A 17,679-nucleotide genomic window follows, 5' to 3' on the forward strand; every position below is an offset into this window, starting at 1 on the left:
GCTTTGCTGAAGGAGCGGGAAGTGTAGACAGAGTCAATGGATGGGAGGCTGGTTTCCGTGATGGTTGGGCTACATTCACGACCTTTTGTAGTTCCTGGCGGTCGTGGGCAGAGCAGGAGCCATACCAAGCTGTGATCCAACCAGAAAGAATGCTTTCTATGGTGCAACAGTAAAAGGCTGGTGAGAGTCGTAGCTGACATGCTACATTTCCTTATTCTTCTGAGAAAGTAGAGGCGTTGGCCGCCTTTCTTAACTATAGTGTTGGCATCGGGAGATCAGGACAGGTTGTTGGTGGCCTGGACACCTAAAAACCGGAAGCTCTCGATCCTTTCTACTTCGTCCCCATTGATGTAGACAGGGGCATGTTCTCGTTTACGCTTCCTGAAGTCGATGACAATCTTCTTCATTTAGTTGACATTGAGGGAGAAATTATTGTTGCCACACCAGTTCATCAGATTCTCTATCTCATTCCTGTACTCTGTCTAGTCATTGCTTGAGATCTGGCCACTACGGTGGTGTCATCAGCAAACTTGAAAATCGACTTGGTGGGAAATTTGGCCACACAGTCACAGGTGTATAAATAGTATAGTCGGGGGCTGAGAACACAACCTTGTGGGGCACCGGTGTTGAGGATGATTGTGGAGGAGGTGTTGTTGCCTATCCTTACTGATTGTGGTGAGTTCGGAAGTTCAGGATTCAATCGCAGAGGGAGGTGCCGAGGAACAGGCCACGGAGTTTAGAGATGAGTTTCGTGGGAATAATAGTGTTGAAGGCAATAATAGTCAATAAATAGGAGTCTAACATCGGTGTCTTTGGATGTTACAGGGTTGAGTGCAGTGCCAGGGAAATGGCGCCTGCCGTGGATGTGTTGCGGTGGTAGGCAAACTGTAGTGGATCCATGTAGGCAGGGAGATTGGAATTGATTCGTGCCATGGCTAACCTTTCAAAGCATTGTGTAATGATGGATTTCATCATTTTCGCTGCTCTTTAACGCTCTGTCGAAACAAAGGAGCAGTTGGTGCCAAAAAACAACAACCCTCCGACTGGAGCCAGGCAATTATTGAGCAAGAGTATGCATGTGTGAGATCTGGGTGAAAGACCTCCTGCTGTAAGCCGGCGTTGGTTCAATGGTGTTACTTTGAACCCAGCAATCCGAGTTCAAATCGCGGTGGAAACATTATTCTCTTAGCCCTCACTCATGTTCAACTTGGGACATGTGACTCAGTGAATGATATCAGTCGTAGAGCCATGCAGGTTTACAGCATGGGAACAGGCATTTCGGCCCAACTGCTCCATGCCGCTCCTTTTTTAAACCCCGAAGCTAGTCCCAATTGCCCGCATTTGGCCCATGTCCCTCTATACCCATCTTACAAAAGTAACTGTCTAAATGCTTTTTAAAAGACAAAAATGTCCCCGCATCTACAACGACTTCTGGCAGCTTGTTTCAGGCACTCACCATCCTCTGTGTGAAAAAGTTGCCCCTCTGGACACTTTTGTATCTCTCACCTCTCACCATAAACTATGCCCCCTAGTTTTAAACTCCGCTACCTTTGGGAAAATATATTGACTATCTAGCTGATCTGTGCCCCTCATTACTTTATAGACCTCTATAAGATCACCCCTCAGCCTTCTATGCTCCAGAGAAAAAAGTCCCAGTCCATCCAGCCTCTACTTCTAACTTTTACATCATGTCACGGTAGCATCCTAGTAAATATATTCTGCACTCTTCGTAGTTTAATAATATATTTTCTATAGTAGGGTGACCAGAACTGTACACAGTATTGGAAGTGTGGCCTTACCAATGTCTTGTCCAACTTCAACAAAACGTCCCAACTCCTGGATTCAATATTCTGACCAATGAAACCAAGCATGCCGACTGCCTTCTACACAACTCTGTCCACCTGTGACTCCACTTTCAAGGAGCTATGACCAAAGAAAAAAATGTTGTTCTGTAACTCTCCCCAACGCCTTACCATTAACTGAGTAAGTCCTGCCCTTGTTCAATCTTCCAAAGTGCATCACCTCGCATTTATCTAAATTAAATTTCATCTACCATTCATCAGCCCACTGGCCCAATTGATCAAGATCCCGTTGCAATCCGTGAAAACTTTCTTCGGTCGGGGTACCCTGACGTCGATGGCTTTTCTGACACGGTGGCACTGTGTTTAACACTGCTGCCTTACAGTGCCAGTGACCGGGATTCAATTCTGGCTTCGGATCACTGTATGTGAGGAGTTTGCACATTCTTCCCGTGTCTGCCTGTGTGGAAGGAAGATGATCACAGGGCGCACAATCCAAAGACGTGTGGCAGGTTAATTGTCCATGCTAACTGCCCGTAATGTCACGGGACTACCAGGGTAACTGTATGAGGTTATATGAGGATAGGGCCTGGACGTGATTGTTGTCAGTGCAGGTTCGATACGCCGAATGGCTTCCTTCTTTATTACAGGGATTCTATGATTTTGCTTCTCAGCACTTTGTATTCTTGTCCTCTGGGGCTGATGCAACGCTGCCAGGAGAATCATTTCTTGCATCGTCTGCAATATGTTTGCGGTGGAATTTGCTGAAATTTCCTCAGAGCATAAAATTCCAGTTTCTGAGAATTTTACATAAAATACCCTTCAGAAAACCGATCATCGCCTTGACATGGGAAAGGAATGTTTCACCGAGATGTGAACTCCGATTACTGCATTCGGAGTCCAGAGTGCTGACCATCACATCACAGAACCAGGAGCACAGCCGCCAGCTGCAAATGGTCACTCAAAGCATGTGACTTATGTGGCAGCAACAAGTGGGTCAAATGTTGGGGTGACTATTTGCAGCTGGCTGCTAGATGTAGGTTTTCTGGTCTAATGGTGAGCACTCTGGATCCAGCGACCCGAGTTTAAATTTAGGTCCATCCTTCCTCGCTTTTGCCATTGCTGAGGATTGATTTTTTGAAGGACCTTTTGTTTAAATTTGTCACAAATTAGGAATCGAGAGGACAATTTGTCAGCCTGTTCAACGTCTATTACAATGCACATTGCTGAGCCTCTGGCGACAGATGCTTGAAACATCAATTTCTTTTCATATTCTCGTGACTCTTTCACTCTTCTTTTGAAAGGCAGGGGCAGTTGGTGTGTCAGAACAAGTATTCGACTGAAGGCTGGTAATTATTGAGAAGTGTGTGTGTGTGTGTTTGTGTGTGTGTGTGTGAGGCTTAGTATCTTAGGTCAGAGTGCTGTCGGTTCCGGTGTAACGCTTAGCATCCTGGACTTCGCCGTCCCACCTCTTATGCAATTGGGACAGATGAGTGAGTAAGTGGCACCCGTATGTGGACCCCCTGCAAAATATGCATTAAATTTGTAAGATATTTTGAAATTATTAATCCTCAAGTTGTTTCATTTCTTGTCAAACACGGTGACACATCCTTGTATTTTATAATTTAAAACCTCAGACCTTTAACTATTTCAACAGGGAAGGTTCAGTCGAAGAAAACTAATCCAGATTGATCCAGAGAAAAAATAAATACCGCAGTTGCTGCAAATCCCACATCAAAACAGGAAATGTTGGAAACACCCAACAGGTCAAATAGTGTCAATGGAAATGGAAATAGAGTGAATGTTTCGGGTCGCTGCCCTTTTATCCAAACTGAAATACATTAGAGATTTAATGATTTTCGAGCAAATACAGAGTCAAGGAAAATAGAGTGAGAGGAGGAAAGGTCAAACGACGTTGTGAAAGGATTTATATTTGTGGTGAAAGTGGTCTGGCGTGAAAGTTAAAGTAACAAAAGCAGCGTGAATAAAGCAAATTCTTAAACACGCTGTAAGCTGTTGCTCTGGTGGTTAGATTTTGACTCGCTGCTGTTTAGATTACAGGTCTGGAAATGAAGATTTATTCCTCTCATCCAAACCGTGGAAACAAATGTCAGTGATTGCCTCGTTGAACATATAAAACATAATCTCGCCTCGTATCCTGAAGTGAAGACCCTGAGCAAATTCAACAGGAGGTTCTCTTGTCATTTCTGGCAGGAAATTGGGAAGCAACGAGCTTAAGGACAATTTAAATGGAGCCGGCCCTTCACTGCAGCTCATTGTGTTTCTGACGTGAGATGATTTTTGTTTGTTGGTCGGTTCAGGCTTACCTGATTCAGTGAAGGAGCAGACTCAATCCTCCTGATGGCCTTTCCTCGCTCCATTGCTTCTGATGCATTTCAGTAACATTATCAGTAAATAACACGGTTGCGAGCATGTTTGTCATGGTCGTGTGGCTGAGCGGTTTAAGGCTGCAGTCTCTGTGGAGGCGTGGGTTCGAATCCCACCGCTGCCAGCTGTTTGAGTTTTGGTCTTTGCAGCTGATGTCTGACAGCTCAGGCTGAATGCAGGAGTTCGTGCAGGATCGTTTTTGGCAGGAACAACGAGGAGAAACAGTGCCAAGGTAAACAGTTGTTGGGGTAAAGGAGATTGCGTGGATGGCGATTGCGTGGAAGGAATTGCTCCTGTAGAAAACACACACGGGAGCACAGGCTGAATGACTGACTCTTACGATATAAACAGCAGGATTGCAGACATTGAGACTGGATTCGCGGCCCAAGCGGTGGACTGGGATTTTCTAACTGAAGTTCAAATCCTGTCATTTGCGCTTCCCATCATTCCTCATGATGACCATGTCATTAGCAAAAGTTATTTGAAATGACACAATGAGCACAGAGATAATCAACTCATTTCAACTCTCACACATCAGCTTCCCTGAAAATGCAGTGACCAGGTTTCGGACGCAGTGACTCCGGGTTCGATTCCCAGTAACGGAGTGAATAACTTTTTGTTTAATCAATCATCTAATGAAATCACGCCTCACAGCATCTGTGAACGGAGAAACAAGGCTGATCTTCCAGCTGGGTGAACTCGTATCAGAGCTGGAAAAGTCAGAGATATAACAACTATTCTGGAAGTTTTGCTTTGCTCTGAAGAAGAATCTGCTCTGAAAAAGAAACACATGACGCAAAGACGACACGCATGTCAAATTATGTCACTTTCAAGTTGCAAATTTTAACTTCCAGCTCTCCACCTCAGACATTTCCACATCCATCAATCATCTCCGAACTAAAAAAAACCATCCTGTTTCTCAAACCACTGATAATGCTAAACTTACTCCACTCTTTGCACAGTTGCTGGCTCCATAGTTCAGTGGTTAGAGCAGTGGCCTGCTAAATTAGCTGTCGCGAGTTCGATTCTCGCTCAAACCTGTGGGCACAATCCAACTAACAGTTGTTCTAGGGTAGGCGTCGAGAGAATGGGAAGAGATTAGCCAGTTTTGATGCATGGGCAAGATCACAGATCGGGTGTACTTCTGGTGAGTCGATGCTCTTTTCTTCGTAAAAATAGGAAGAGCAGGACATATTTGAAAAAGTTGCTGATATTCAAAACAAAATAGTTGTGTTGGGAGAAGCTCGTATCTATTTGCAGCAAATAACTCGGAACGGAAGTTACATTTTAGTGTTGATTGATGGCAGACTGGAGTACAAGAATAACAAGCAGTTGTTGAGTTGTTGAATATTATGTACAGTTATCATATCCACATTAAGTAAAGGATAAGCTTGCATTGGAAACGATACAGACAAGGTTCACCAGATTGGTCCCTGGGATGAGGGAATTGTCCTGTGACGAGAGGCTGAGTAAATTGGGCTGACATTTTCTGCAGTCGAGAAGAATGAGAGGCGATCTCATTAAACCTACACAATTCTGATTAGGTTTTTTAGGGTGGAGGCTTAGAGATTTTTTCTGCTGTTCTGGGAATCTAACACACGGCGGCACAGTCTCAGGATAAGGGGTTGATCATTTATGGCTGAGATAAGGAGAAATTACTTCACTCGAAGTACAGTGAATCTTTGGAAATCTCTACATGAATGCTCCATTATCGAACACATTGAATGCTGATCAACACAGGTTTCTCGTCTCTGGGGGAATCCAGGGATATGGGGAGCTGGTGGAAAAACTATGTTGTAGCCCAACATCAGCCATGATGGCTTTGAATGGTGGAACATGCTAGATGGAAAGAGTGGTCTACTCCTGCTCCTATTTATTGTGTTCATGTGTATGTTAAAGCAAGTAACTCATGTTATAATAAAAGCAGAACGTGCAGGATGTTCTCAGCAGGTCTTGCAGCAAATGTTGCAGAAAGACATAGAATTGAGGTACCGAGTCCAAAATGACTCATTTCAAACCAGTAACTAAGTGTGAGTTACAGCAATTAGCACAACATCAAGGCAGGCAATTGAACTGAATCAAGGCAGCGAAACACCTGAATTTAAACTCCTGCAATATGTCTGTGGTAAACTTGTTCAGGAAAGTTAGCTGCCACCTGAAAGGGTGGAGGTTTGAGAGCACCCCGAGTCAAATAGAACCCATGTTTCTACTTATATTCCCGACACAGATACACTTTGTGTCCTTCTGCAACAAGGAAATATTGTCCAAACTTTGCTCGTCTTGCTGTAATTCAGTAACGTACCGTATACATAGATCTACGAATATTCATTTCAAATTAAAGGAGATACATTTGATCATGTTGCTGTATATGTTCAACCTATTAGAAATATTGGGTTCACGGTAACTTATAAAAATTTATGCTGTGAAAGCAGATATAGAACTGGAACCCACCATCTCACCGAGTGAATCCACTGTCTGTTTAAATGTTGATCAGTGAAAATTTCAATCATCCTCTTCTGTGTAACATACGGACACTGAGACAATAAGCAATATCCACCGAATAAGTCAATCCTCGCAACTTTCTAACATGATGTTGTTTTCTGTACCATTTACCATTAAGAAATATGAATAAGTGAATGCAGTTTGTGATGGTGAAAATGTGTTTACCCTCTCTGGAAACTGAATCACATTGATGCCCACAGAGTAACACACACAGACACCGAGAGTCACAGAGGCCTGTGGAGACACACACTCTCATGAATCAAGGATGTCATCAATTGGGTTCAGTTTTGTTCCATTTCTGTCTGGAGTTTTGGTAAATTTGGTAAATGTTCGGAGGGAGGATGTATTGGCAGTTTTGAATAAACTGAAGGTCGATAAGTCCCCTGGGCCTGATGAAATGTATCCTAGGATTCTTTGGGAGGCGAGGGATGAGATTGCAGAGCCTTTGGCTTTGATCTTTGGGTCCTCGCTGTCCACGGGGATGGTGCCGGAGGACTGGAGAGTGGCAAATGTTGTTCCTCTGTTTAAGAAAGGGAATAGAAATGACCCTGGTAATTATAGACCGGTTAGTCTGACTTCGGTGGTTGGTAAATTGATGGAAAAGGTCCTTAGGGATGGGATTTACGACCATTTAGAAAGATGCGGATTAATCCGGGATAGTCAGCACGGATTTGTGAAGGGCAAATCGTGCCTCACAAATTTGATAGAATTTTTTGAGGAGGTAACTAGGTGTGTTGATGAAGGTAGGGCGGTTGATGTCATATACATGGATTTTAGTAAGGCGTTTGATAAGGTCCCCCATGGTCGGCTTATGATGAAAGTAAGGAGGTGTGGGATATAGGGAAAGTTGGCCGATTGGATAGGTAACTGGCTGTCTGATCGAAGACAGAGGGTGGTGGTGGATGGAAAATTTTCGGACTGGAGGCAGGTTGCTAGCGGAGTGCCGCAGGGATCGGTGCTTGGTCCTCTGCTCTTTGTGATTTTTATTAATGACTTAGAGGAGGGGGCTGAAGGGTGGATCAGTAAATTTGCTGATGACACCAAGATTGGTGGAGTAGTGGATGAGGTGGAGGGCTGTTGTAGGCTGCAAAGAGACATAGATAGGATGCAAAGCTGGGCTGAAAAATGGCAAATGGAGTTTAACCCTGATAAATGTGAGGTGATTCATTTTGGTAGGACAAATTTAAATGTGGATTACAGGGTCAAAGGTAGGGTTCTGAAGACTGTGGAGGAACAGAGAGATCTTGGGGTCCATATACACAGATCTCTAAAGGTTGCCACTCAAGTGGATAGAGCTGTGAAGAAGGCATATAGTGTGTTAGATTTTATTAACAGGGGGTTGGAGTTTAAGAGCCGTGGGGTTATGCTGCAACTGTACAGGACCTTGGTGAGACCGCATTTGGAATATTGCGTGCAGTTCTGGTCACCTCATTATAAGAAGGATGTGGAAGCGCTGGAAAGAGTGCAGAGGAGATTTACCAGGATGCTGCCTGGTTTGGAGTGTCGGTCTTATAAGGAAAGGTTGAGGGTGCTGGGGCTGTTCTCTCTGGAGCGGAGGAGATTGAGGGGAGACTTAATAGAGGTTTATAAAATGATGAAGGGGATAGATCGAGTGAACGTTCAAAGACTATTTCCTCGGGTGGATGGAGCTATTACAAGGGGGCATAACTATAGGGTTCATGGTGGGAGATACAGGAAGGATATCAGAGGTAGGTTCTTCACGCAGAGAGTGGTTGGGGTGTGGAATGGACTGCCTGCAGTGATAGTGGAGTCAGACACTTTAGGAACATTTAAGCGGTTATTGGATAGGCACATGGAGCACACCAGGATGGTAGGGAGTGGGATAGCTTTATCTTGGTTTCAGATGAAGGTCGGCACAACATCGTGGGCCGAAGGGCCTGTTCTGTGCTGTACTGTTCTATATCTATATCTATAAATTCTCGCTGCTGAACAGAAACGACGTATCGCGGAAATGAAACAGGAGAAACAGACGGGAATATTTGGAAGGTTTCGATTCGATTGAACGAATAATTAATTCTGCAGCCAGCTATAGGAATGAATGCTGAGCAGCGCAGTGGGCGAGGTTCAAATCTTACTGAGAAAACAGCAGCGAACATTAAATCCACCACCTTAACCAATTGGACACCATTCCAACCGGAGTCAATGTGTTAATGTCACTCGTGAATAATCATTGAACGGTTACAACAACAGAACTGAACATTTGGCACTCGCAGGTCGAGCTGCACCTTGCATACCTCTTGCCTTTCTCCTTAAAGAAGCACCATGCAGTGAACAGACACACAAGTGGTCATTTGGTGGCAGTGGTGGGATTTCAACCCACGCCTCCGCAGGGATTGGTGCCTAAATTAAGCGTCTTAGACCACTCGGCCACACTACCAAAAGGAAGTGGGTGATGACTATTGCTTGGAGTGGCATGTGCACCGATTTAGAATGTAATTGGGATTTGGGATAGAACTCAAGCCTATCACAATATTTTGGAATCACAGCCAAGCACTGATTTTCCATTTGTTACATCTCTGACTTTTCCAGCTCTGATGAAAGATCCAGCTGGAATATTAACTCTGTTTTTCACTCCACGGTCGCTGGCAGATCTCGTTTATTTCGATGCAGAATTCGTTTCACGGCGTCAGTTCATACAACAATACAAACGTGTTAGTCTCTGGCTGGGGAAAGAATCCAGGCCACAGTGATGAAAGTGCCGAATCCAAATCACTGGACCAGCAGGGAGGCTCACAGTGACTTTCCCAATCAGCGGATCATCGTCATTCATCCATTGCCTTCCTTCAGGTCCGTTACACAATCGACAGTTTCCTCATTTAAAAAAAAAAAGCTCTTTAATTCACATTTGAGACCTGCCATTGAGCCCATGGTCGTGAAAAAAATGACTCTGAACCATTGGACCACCCGGGCTCCGCCTTCAACAGCTCAATGTTGCCTTGTACATCATTCCTTGTGTCAGATAACATATTCCCCTTGTTTTCTGTAACGAACCATAACTTCTGTTCTTTTTAAGGAATGACCCTGACTTTACAATCAGAAAACGCAGGGTAAACTAATCAGTTTAGTTAATATTTCGCAAAAAATTATGAATAATAGCTCTTTTCCCTCACCCTGCAATGAAAAGGATTTGGAAATATTTCTGCCCAGTTTACAGCCGTGGGAGACAGACGTGATAACTGTAGTGGAATGTTTGCTGTCATTGGCTGAACACACCACTGGCCTTCGATTCAGAAGGGGCCATTTTGCAGGAGAAGTTTGTGGTGAAAGCAGTCTGCCGTGAAAATTCAAATAACAAAGGGATCATGAACAAAGCAAATTGTAAAACATGCTGTAATCTGTTGCTCTGGTGGTCAGAGTTTGACACTTTCGCTGCTGTTTTAATTGCAGGGCAGGAAATGAAGATTTATTGCTCCCCTCCAATCCGTGAAAACAATTATCAGTTATTTCCCGGTAGAACACCGAAATCCCAATCTCGCCATGTGTCATATTCTTTCTGAAGTAAATACCCTGAGCAAATTCAGCAGGAAGTCATATTGTCCTTTCTGGGAACCAGACGAGGTTAAGGACAGTTTAAATGGTGCTGGGATTTCACTGCAGTTCACTGTGTTTCTAACTGGAGATGATTTTTCTCTGTTATACATTTCAGGATCGTCTGATTCGGTGAAGGTTTCCTCCTGGCCCATCCCAACTCCACGGATTCTGAAATATTTCAGTATCAATACAAGAAAAGGACATGATTGCCGTGTCAAGCACGTGGTAGCATGGCCGAGCGGTCTAAGGCGCTGGATTTAGGCTCCAGTTTCTCCAGAGGCGTGGATTGGGATACATCACTACCGGAATTGATTTCAGTTTTTGTCGTTGCAGCTGAAGTCCAACAGCTCAGATTGAAAGTAAGAATGTGTGCAGTCTCGTTGTTGACAGACGCCCTCGTAAAATTGGATATGGCGCCCAATCATCGATCATCGATCGACAGTTCCGACGCGCCGCAGCGAAAAACCGCACCTATCTCCTCAGAAGATAAACACGGGACACGGCCGAAAGAGTGCCCTTCGTCGTCCGGTACTTCCTCGGAGTGGAGAAGTTGCAAAATCTTCTTCGGAGCCTTCAACAAGTCATTGATGAATGCGAACATCTCTTCAAGGCCATCCCCACACCCCCGAAAGAAGACAGCAATATTTCCAAATGTCATTCAATACAGATTGAGGGAAAAGTTTCATAATTTGTGTTTTTGCTAAATGTTAACTGATATGCTGAGTATTTCCAGCATTTTCTGATTGCAAAGTCAGGGGTCACTCGATAAAAACAACAAAAGTGCAGGTCTGTGGTAGAGAGCAAGGGAGGATGGATTAATGGACAAAGGAATGATGGACAAGGCAACATTGAGCAGGTGATGCTGGAGCTCGGGTGGTCTAGTTTTTCAGCGTCAAGGCTTTCACCGCCAGGGCCCAGGCTTAATGACTGGGGACAAATTGTGAAAATACAATTTGATATGAAAATATTGTCTCTTTCTCATTCCTGATCAACTAATCACAATTGCTGTTTAAAAGCAGTAGGCCAGAACTAAGAACCACTTCCTGTGCTGTAACTTTCTATAATTGTTTTGTTTTCATCCACCCTACCTTTAAAGTTTAGGAGTTCATTTTATTATTGCCACAAGTAGACTTACATTAACAGTGCAATGAAGCTACTGTCAAAATCTCCAAGTCGCCTCACTCCAGCGCCTGTTCGTGTACACTGAGGGAGAATTTAGTATGGCCAATGCACCTTTCCAGCAAGTCTATCGGACTGTGTGGAAGGAGTGGAGTAAATTACCGTGGATGCTGGAATCGGAAACAAAAAGGGAAAATGCTGGAAAATCTCTGCAAGTCTGGCAGCATCTGTAAGGAGAGAAGCGAGCTAACGTTTCGAGTCCAGATCACGCTTTGTCAAAACTGGGAGGAGTGGAGTTTCTCCGATAGAGAATACAAACGGGAACACCGGTTGAATGGCTGTCTGTCGAAATAATCAGCAGGATTGCAAACATTGAGACTGCAGTCCCGGCCCAGGTGATAGATTGGGATTTTCTAACTGAGGCTCAAATCCTGTCATGTGCGCTTCCCGTCATTCCTCATTGTGACTTATTTTTATTGAAAGTTATTGGAAATGAAGCAATGGGTGCAGAGATGATCAACTCATTGCATATCTCTCACATCAGCGTCACTGAGGGTCTAGTGATCAGGATCGGCGCCGTGACGCGTTTTCGATTCCCAATCACGGAGTGAATTATTTTTTGTTCAATTCTTCATTTAATGAAAACACGCCTCACAGCGTCTCTGAAGGGAGCAACATCTCAATCTTCCAACTGGATGAACTTGCATCGGAGCTGGAAATGTCAGAGAGGTAACACGAACGATAAACTCTGAAGAAGAATCGCATGACACGCGCAACATACATGTCAGATACACACACAGCACACATGTCAAATCATGTCACTTTCAAGTTGCGTCTTTTAACTTCCTGCTCTCCACCTCAGACATTTCCACATTCATCAAAAATCTACGACCTCAAACCCAATCCTGTACCTCAATCCACTGATAATGCTACACGTACCACACGAAGCCGATAGTATTTGGCTCCATAGCTCAGTGGTCAGAGCACTGGTCTTGTAAACCAGCGGTCGCGAGTTCAATTCTCGCTGGAGCCTGCTGACAAAACTTTGCTGATATAAGCTGGAGGGAAAAGGCAGAGAGAGTGCTCTTATGAGTAGAGGGGCAGATTGGTTGCAACTTTGGAAAGCGAAAGCATATTTTTCTTCGTGAAAGAGCAGAACATATTTGCTGAGCGAAAAAATGTAAATATTGATATTAAGAATAGAATAGATGCGTTTGTACAAGGAATGCATAAAGTTAGCACATAGGTGCAACAGATAATTGGAAGGGAAATTACATTTTGGTCTTTATTGCCGGCAGGCTGGAGTTCAAGAATAACAAGGTGTTTCTGCTGTTGCATTGGGTTTTGTTGAGACCTGGTTGAATATTCTGTGCAGATGTGATAGTCACATCTAAAAATGGATATGCTTGCATTGGAACCGGTAAAGTGAAGGTTCATCAGATTGCTCCCTGGGTGAGGGAGTTGTCCTGTGATGAAATTCCCTGGAGTTTAGAAGAATAAGAGGCGATCTATTTAAACCTACACAGTTCTGATTAGGTTTGACAGGATGGAGACTGAGAGATTGTTTTTTTCTGCTGGTCAGGAATCTAACCCACTGCGGCACAGATGAGGGGCTGATCATTTAGGGCGAAGATAAGGAGAAATTACTTCACTCAAAGGGCGAGAATCTTTGGCATTCCCTGTACCTGACAGTTATGTATGCCCCCTCATCGAGCACATTTAAAGTTGGGATAAACAGGGTTCTAATCTCTTGGAGAATTTAGCGATATGGGGAGCTGGTGGAAAAACTAAGTTGTAGCCCAAGATCAGCCATGATGGTATTGAAAGGTGGAAATCCCGATGGACCGAGTGGTCTGCTCCTCCTCCTATGATTCATGTTAGAATGAAAACAGACAGGACTGGAAGTTCTCAGCAGGGCTTTCAACAAATGTGGAGCAAGACAGAGAGTTACGTTTCCGAGTTCAATATGACTTTTTTCAAACCAGTAACCGAATCTGAATGATAACAATTAGCATAACATTGACGCTGCGAATTCAATTGGATCCAGGCAGTGAAAGCCCTGGATTTAACTGCTGCAGGATTTCTGCAGGAAACGTTTTCAGGAGAGTTAGCTGCCGACAGACATTTTGGAGGTTTGAGAGCACCCCGAGCCAAATAGACTCCCTCAATTTCTGTTTCTACTTATATTCCGACATAGATATTCTTTGTATCCTTCTGCAACAGGGAAATACTGTCCAAACTTTGCCAGTCTCGCTGATATTCACTAAACTGTCATGCAAACCGATCGATGAATATTCATTTCAAATAAAACGAGATACATTAGATCGTGCTGTTGTATATTAGAAATTTGGATTCACAGCAACTGATAGAAATTGATGCTGCAGTTGCAGATATAGAGTTGGAATGCACCATTACAACGAGTGAATCCACTGTCTGTTTAAATGTTGATCAGTGAAAATTTCAATCATCTTCTGCTGTGTAACACACGGCGACTGATTCAAAAAGCAATAGCCAGTTAAAAAAAAGCCTCATCAGTCAATCTTTCTCGCAACTTTCAAACATGTTGTTATTCTCTGCACCATTTGCCATTGAGGGACATGAATAAGTGACCGCAGTTTGTGATAGTAAAAAATGTATTCACCCCCTCTGGTAACTGAATCACATTGATGCACAGAGGAACACACACAGACAGCGAGAGTCACAGAGGGCTGACGAGACACAAACATGATGTGGAGATGCCGGCGTTGGACTGGGGTAAACACAGTAAGAAGTTTAACAACACCAGGTTAAAGTCCAACAGGTTTATTTGGTAGCAAAAGCCACACAAGCTTTCGGATCTCCAAGCCCCTTCATCAGGTGAGTGGGAATTCTGTTCACAAACAGGGCATATAAAGACACAGACTCAATTTGCATGAATAATGGTTGGAATGCGAATACTTACAGCTAATCAAGTCTTTAAGATACAAACAGCGTGAGTGGAGAGAGCATCAAGACAGGCTCATAAGGACAGGATATAGCGCTCGACTCATTGATCAACAGTTCCAATGCGCCACAGCGAAAAGCCGCACCGACCTCCTCAGAAGACAAACACGGGACACAGTGGACAGGGTACCCTTCGTCGCCAAGTACTTCGCCGGAGTGGAGAAGCTACGGCATCTCCTCCAGAGCCTTCAACATGCCATTGATGAAGACGAACATCTCGCCAAGGCCATCCCCACACCCCCACTTTTTGCCTTCAAACAACCGCACAACCTCAAACAGACCATTGTCCGCAGCAAACTACCCAGCCTTCAGGAGAAGAGTGACCACGACACCACACAACCCTGCCACAGCAACCTCTGCAAGACGTGCCGGATCACCGACACAGATGCCGTCATCTCACGTGAGAACACCATCCACCAGGTACACGGTACATACTCTTGCAACTCGGCCAACATTGTCTACCTGATACGCTGCAGGAAAGGATGTCCCGAGGCATGGTACATTGGGGAAACTATGCAGACGCTGCGACAACGGATGAATGAACACGGCTCGACAATCACCAGGCAAGACTGTTCTCTTCCTGTTGGGGAGCACTTCAGCGGTCACGGGCATTCGGCCTCTGATATTCGGGTAAGCGTTCTACAAGGCGGCCTTCACGACACACGACAGCGCAGAGTCGCTGAGCAGAAACTGATAGCCAACTTCCGCACACACGAGGACGGCCTCAACCGGGATATTGGGTTCATGTCACACTATTTGCGACCCCCACAGCTTGCCTGGACCTGCAGAGTTTCACTGGCTGTCTTGTCTGGAGACAATACACAGCTGTTTAGCTTGTCTTGATGCTCTCTCCACTCACGTTGTTTGTATCTTAAAGACTTGATTAGCTGTAAGTATTCGCAATCCAACCATTATTCATGTAAATTGAGTCTGTGTCTTTATATGCCCTGTTTGTGAACAGAATTCCCACTTACCTGAAGAAGGGGCTTGGAGCTCCGAAAGCTTGTGTGGCTTTTGCTACCAAATAAACATGTTGGACTTTAACCTGGTGTTGTAAAACTTCTTACTGTGAGACACAAACACCCATAGATCAAGGATGTCACCAATTGGGTTCAGTTTTGTTCCATTTCTGGCTGGGACTTTGGTAAATTCGAGCTGATGAACAGAAATGAAGGAACGCGGAAGTGAAGCAGGAAAAACAGATGGGAATATTTGGAAGGTTTTGATTCCATTGACCGAATAGTTAATTCTGCAGTCACCTAAAGGAATGAATGCTGAGCAGCGCAGTGGGTGAGATTCAAATCTTCGTGAGAATACAGCCATTTCAAATCCACCACCTTCGCCGCTTGGCCACCATTGCAACCGGTATCAATGTGTTAGTGTCACTCAGATCAAACCATTGAATGGTTGCAGCAACAAAAGGGATTATTCGGCCCCCGGAGTTCATCCTGCAACTTGTATCCCTCTCGTCTTTCTTCTTCACAAAATGTTACTCCCTGAACAGACAAAAAAGCTGTCCTCTTTTAGCAGTGGTGGGATTTACAACCCACGCCTCCTCGGAGACTAAAACTTAAATCCAGCGCCTCAGGCCACTCGGCCACACTACAAGAGGAAACCGTGTGATGACTATTGCTTGGAGTGGCATCCGCACCGATTTAGAATATAATTGGGATTGGGGATATAACATTTCGCCCCTCAAGCCTATCACAATATTTTGGAATCACAGCCAAGCACTTGTTTTCCATCTGTAGCATTTCTGGCTTTCCAGCTCCGATGAAACGTCATCCAGCTGGAAGATTAAATCAATTTCTCACACCACAGACGCTGCCAGATTTAGTTTAATTCAATGAGGAATTCCTTTCCATGGTGTCAGTTCACACAGCAACACAAACGAGTTACTCTCTGGCTGGGGTTTGAATCCAGTCCACAGAGATGAAAGTGCCGAATCCTAACTACTAGACCAGCAAGGAAGCTGACAGTGACTTTTCCAATCAGCGGATCATCGTCATTTAAGCCATTGTCTTCCTCCTTGTCCATCACCCAATAGCCAGGATTCTCATTTTAAAAATATTCTGCTTTGTCACCTGCCATCGAGGCCAAGGACGTGAAATCGATGAGTGTGCACCATTGGAACACCCGACTTCAGCCATCACCAGCTCAATGTTGCCGGCTTCATAATTCCTTGGGTCAAATAATATATCCTCCCTTGTTTTCTGTGACGAATCTTACCCTCTGCCCTTTATAAGGAGTGACCCCTGACCTTACAATCAGAAAATGAAGGCAAAACCTATCAGACAAATCAAAATTTTCAAATATATGAATAGTAGAACTTTTCCCACTCTCTGCAGTGAAAAGGATTTGGAAAAAAAATCTGGCCAGTTTCATGCCGTGGGAGGCGGACGCGATAACTGTCGTGGAATTATTCCTGTAATTGGCTGAACACTTCTCTGGTGTTGAAACAGAAGGTGCCATTTTGCAGGAGACGTTTCTGGTGCAAGTGGTCTGGCGTGGAAATTAAAATAACAAAAGGATCGTGGACACAGCAAACTGCAAAACACGCTGTAATCTGCTGGTCTGGTGATTAGAATTTGACACTTTCACTGCTGATGCAGAAAATGACGATCCATTTACTGTCGTTGTGAAACAGTTTAAGAATCCAATATTTATCATCAGTCACATGGATTATAGAACATATGAATAAATCTGCACATATCATTGCTGAGAGCACAGTTCAAGCACTTGGTTCGGTTTCCTGACTCTTCTTTCGTTCCTGGCTAAGATCAAAGACAGGAGAGACCAAGCGAGATGAGGCAGGGTGGGGAGATGATAATCCTGAGCAGACGCTTCAGCAACGGAGGCCTTTTCAACAGGGGAAGAAAGGTTCAGAAATGGTCTAACAGACGTGTTCCCAATCAAGGAAGTTTGGAAACTATTGAAAAGAAACCCGGTTAGTCCGTCTGGTCGCTATGGTTTCTAATAATGTAAACTACTGTGGAAAAAAAAGATCGCTCTTTGGTAAACTGGCTTTTTGATATTTGGTCGACATCCTTCTTTGATGGTTAAGGAACGTTCGAAACTTCCATTCTTTCGAAATCAACAATACAAAATTGCCACATGTGGAGTTGAGACTTTATTCAGTTAATCTATTTATTCAAATGGACACGTAGTGTACTACCCATGCAACCACGTCAAAAGCTGTGATAAATGATCTCAGATCAATCATAAATAGCAAATTTTGGAAAAAGGCATCCGATGCAGAAATAACATCAGAGTAATAACACCTAAAATAAACTGCCATAATAATAATAATATTAATAATAATAATACAGCAATATCA

The 17,679-nt window shown here is 44.1% G+C and overlaps 1 non-coding gene across 1 annotated transcript; it reads left to right on the forward strand.

Annotated features, from left to right (window-relative positions):
- Window positions 1–12,320: 12,320 nt before the first annotated feature.
- trnat-ugu (transfer RNA threonine (anticodon UGU)) lies at window positions 12,321–12,393 on the forward strand. Its single transcript has one exon. It is a non-coding gene; the product is annotated as a tRNA-Thr (tRNA).
- Window positions 12,394–17,679: the final 5,286 nt, after the last annotated feature.

The sequence above is a fragment of the Mustelus asterias genome, unplaced genomic scaffold (genome assembly GCF_964213995.1).
Source record: "Mustelus asterias unplaced genomic scaffold, sMusAst1.hap1.1 HAP1_SCAFFOLD_1327, whole genome shotgun sequence".
NCBI lineage: Eukaryota > Metazoa > Chordata > Chondrichthyes > Carcharhiniformes > Triakidae > Mustelus > Mustelus asterias.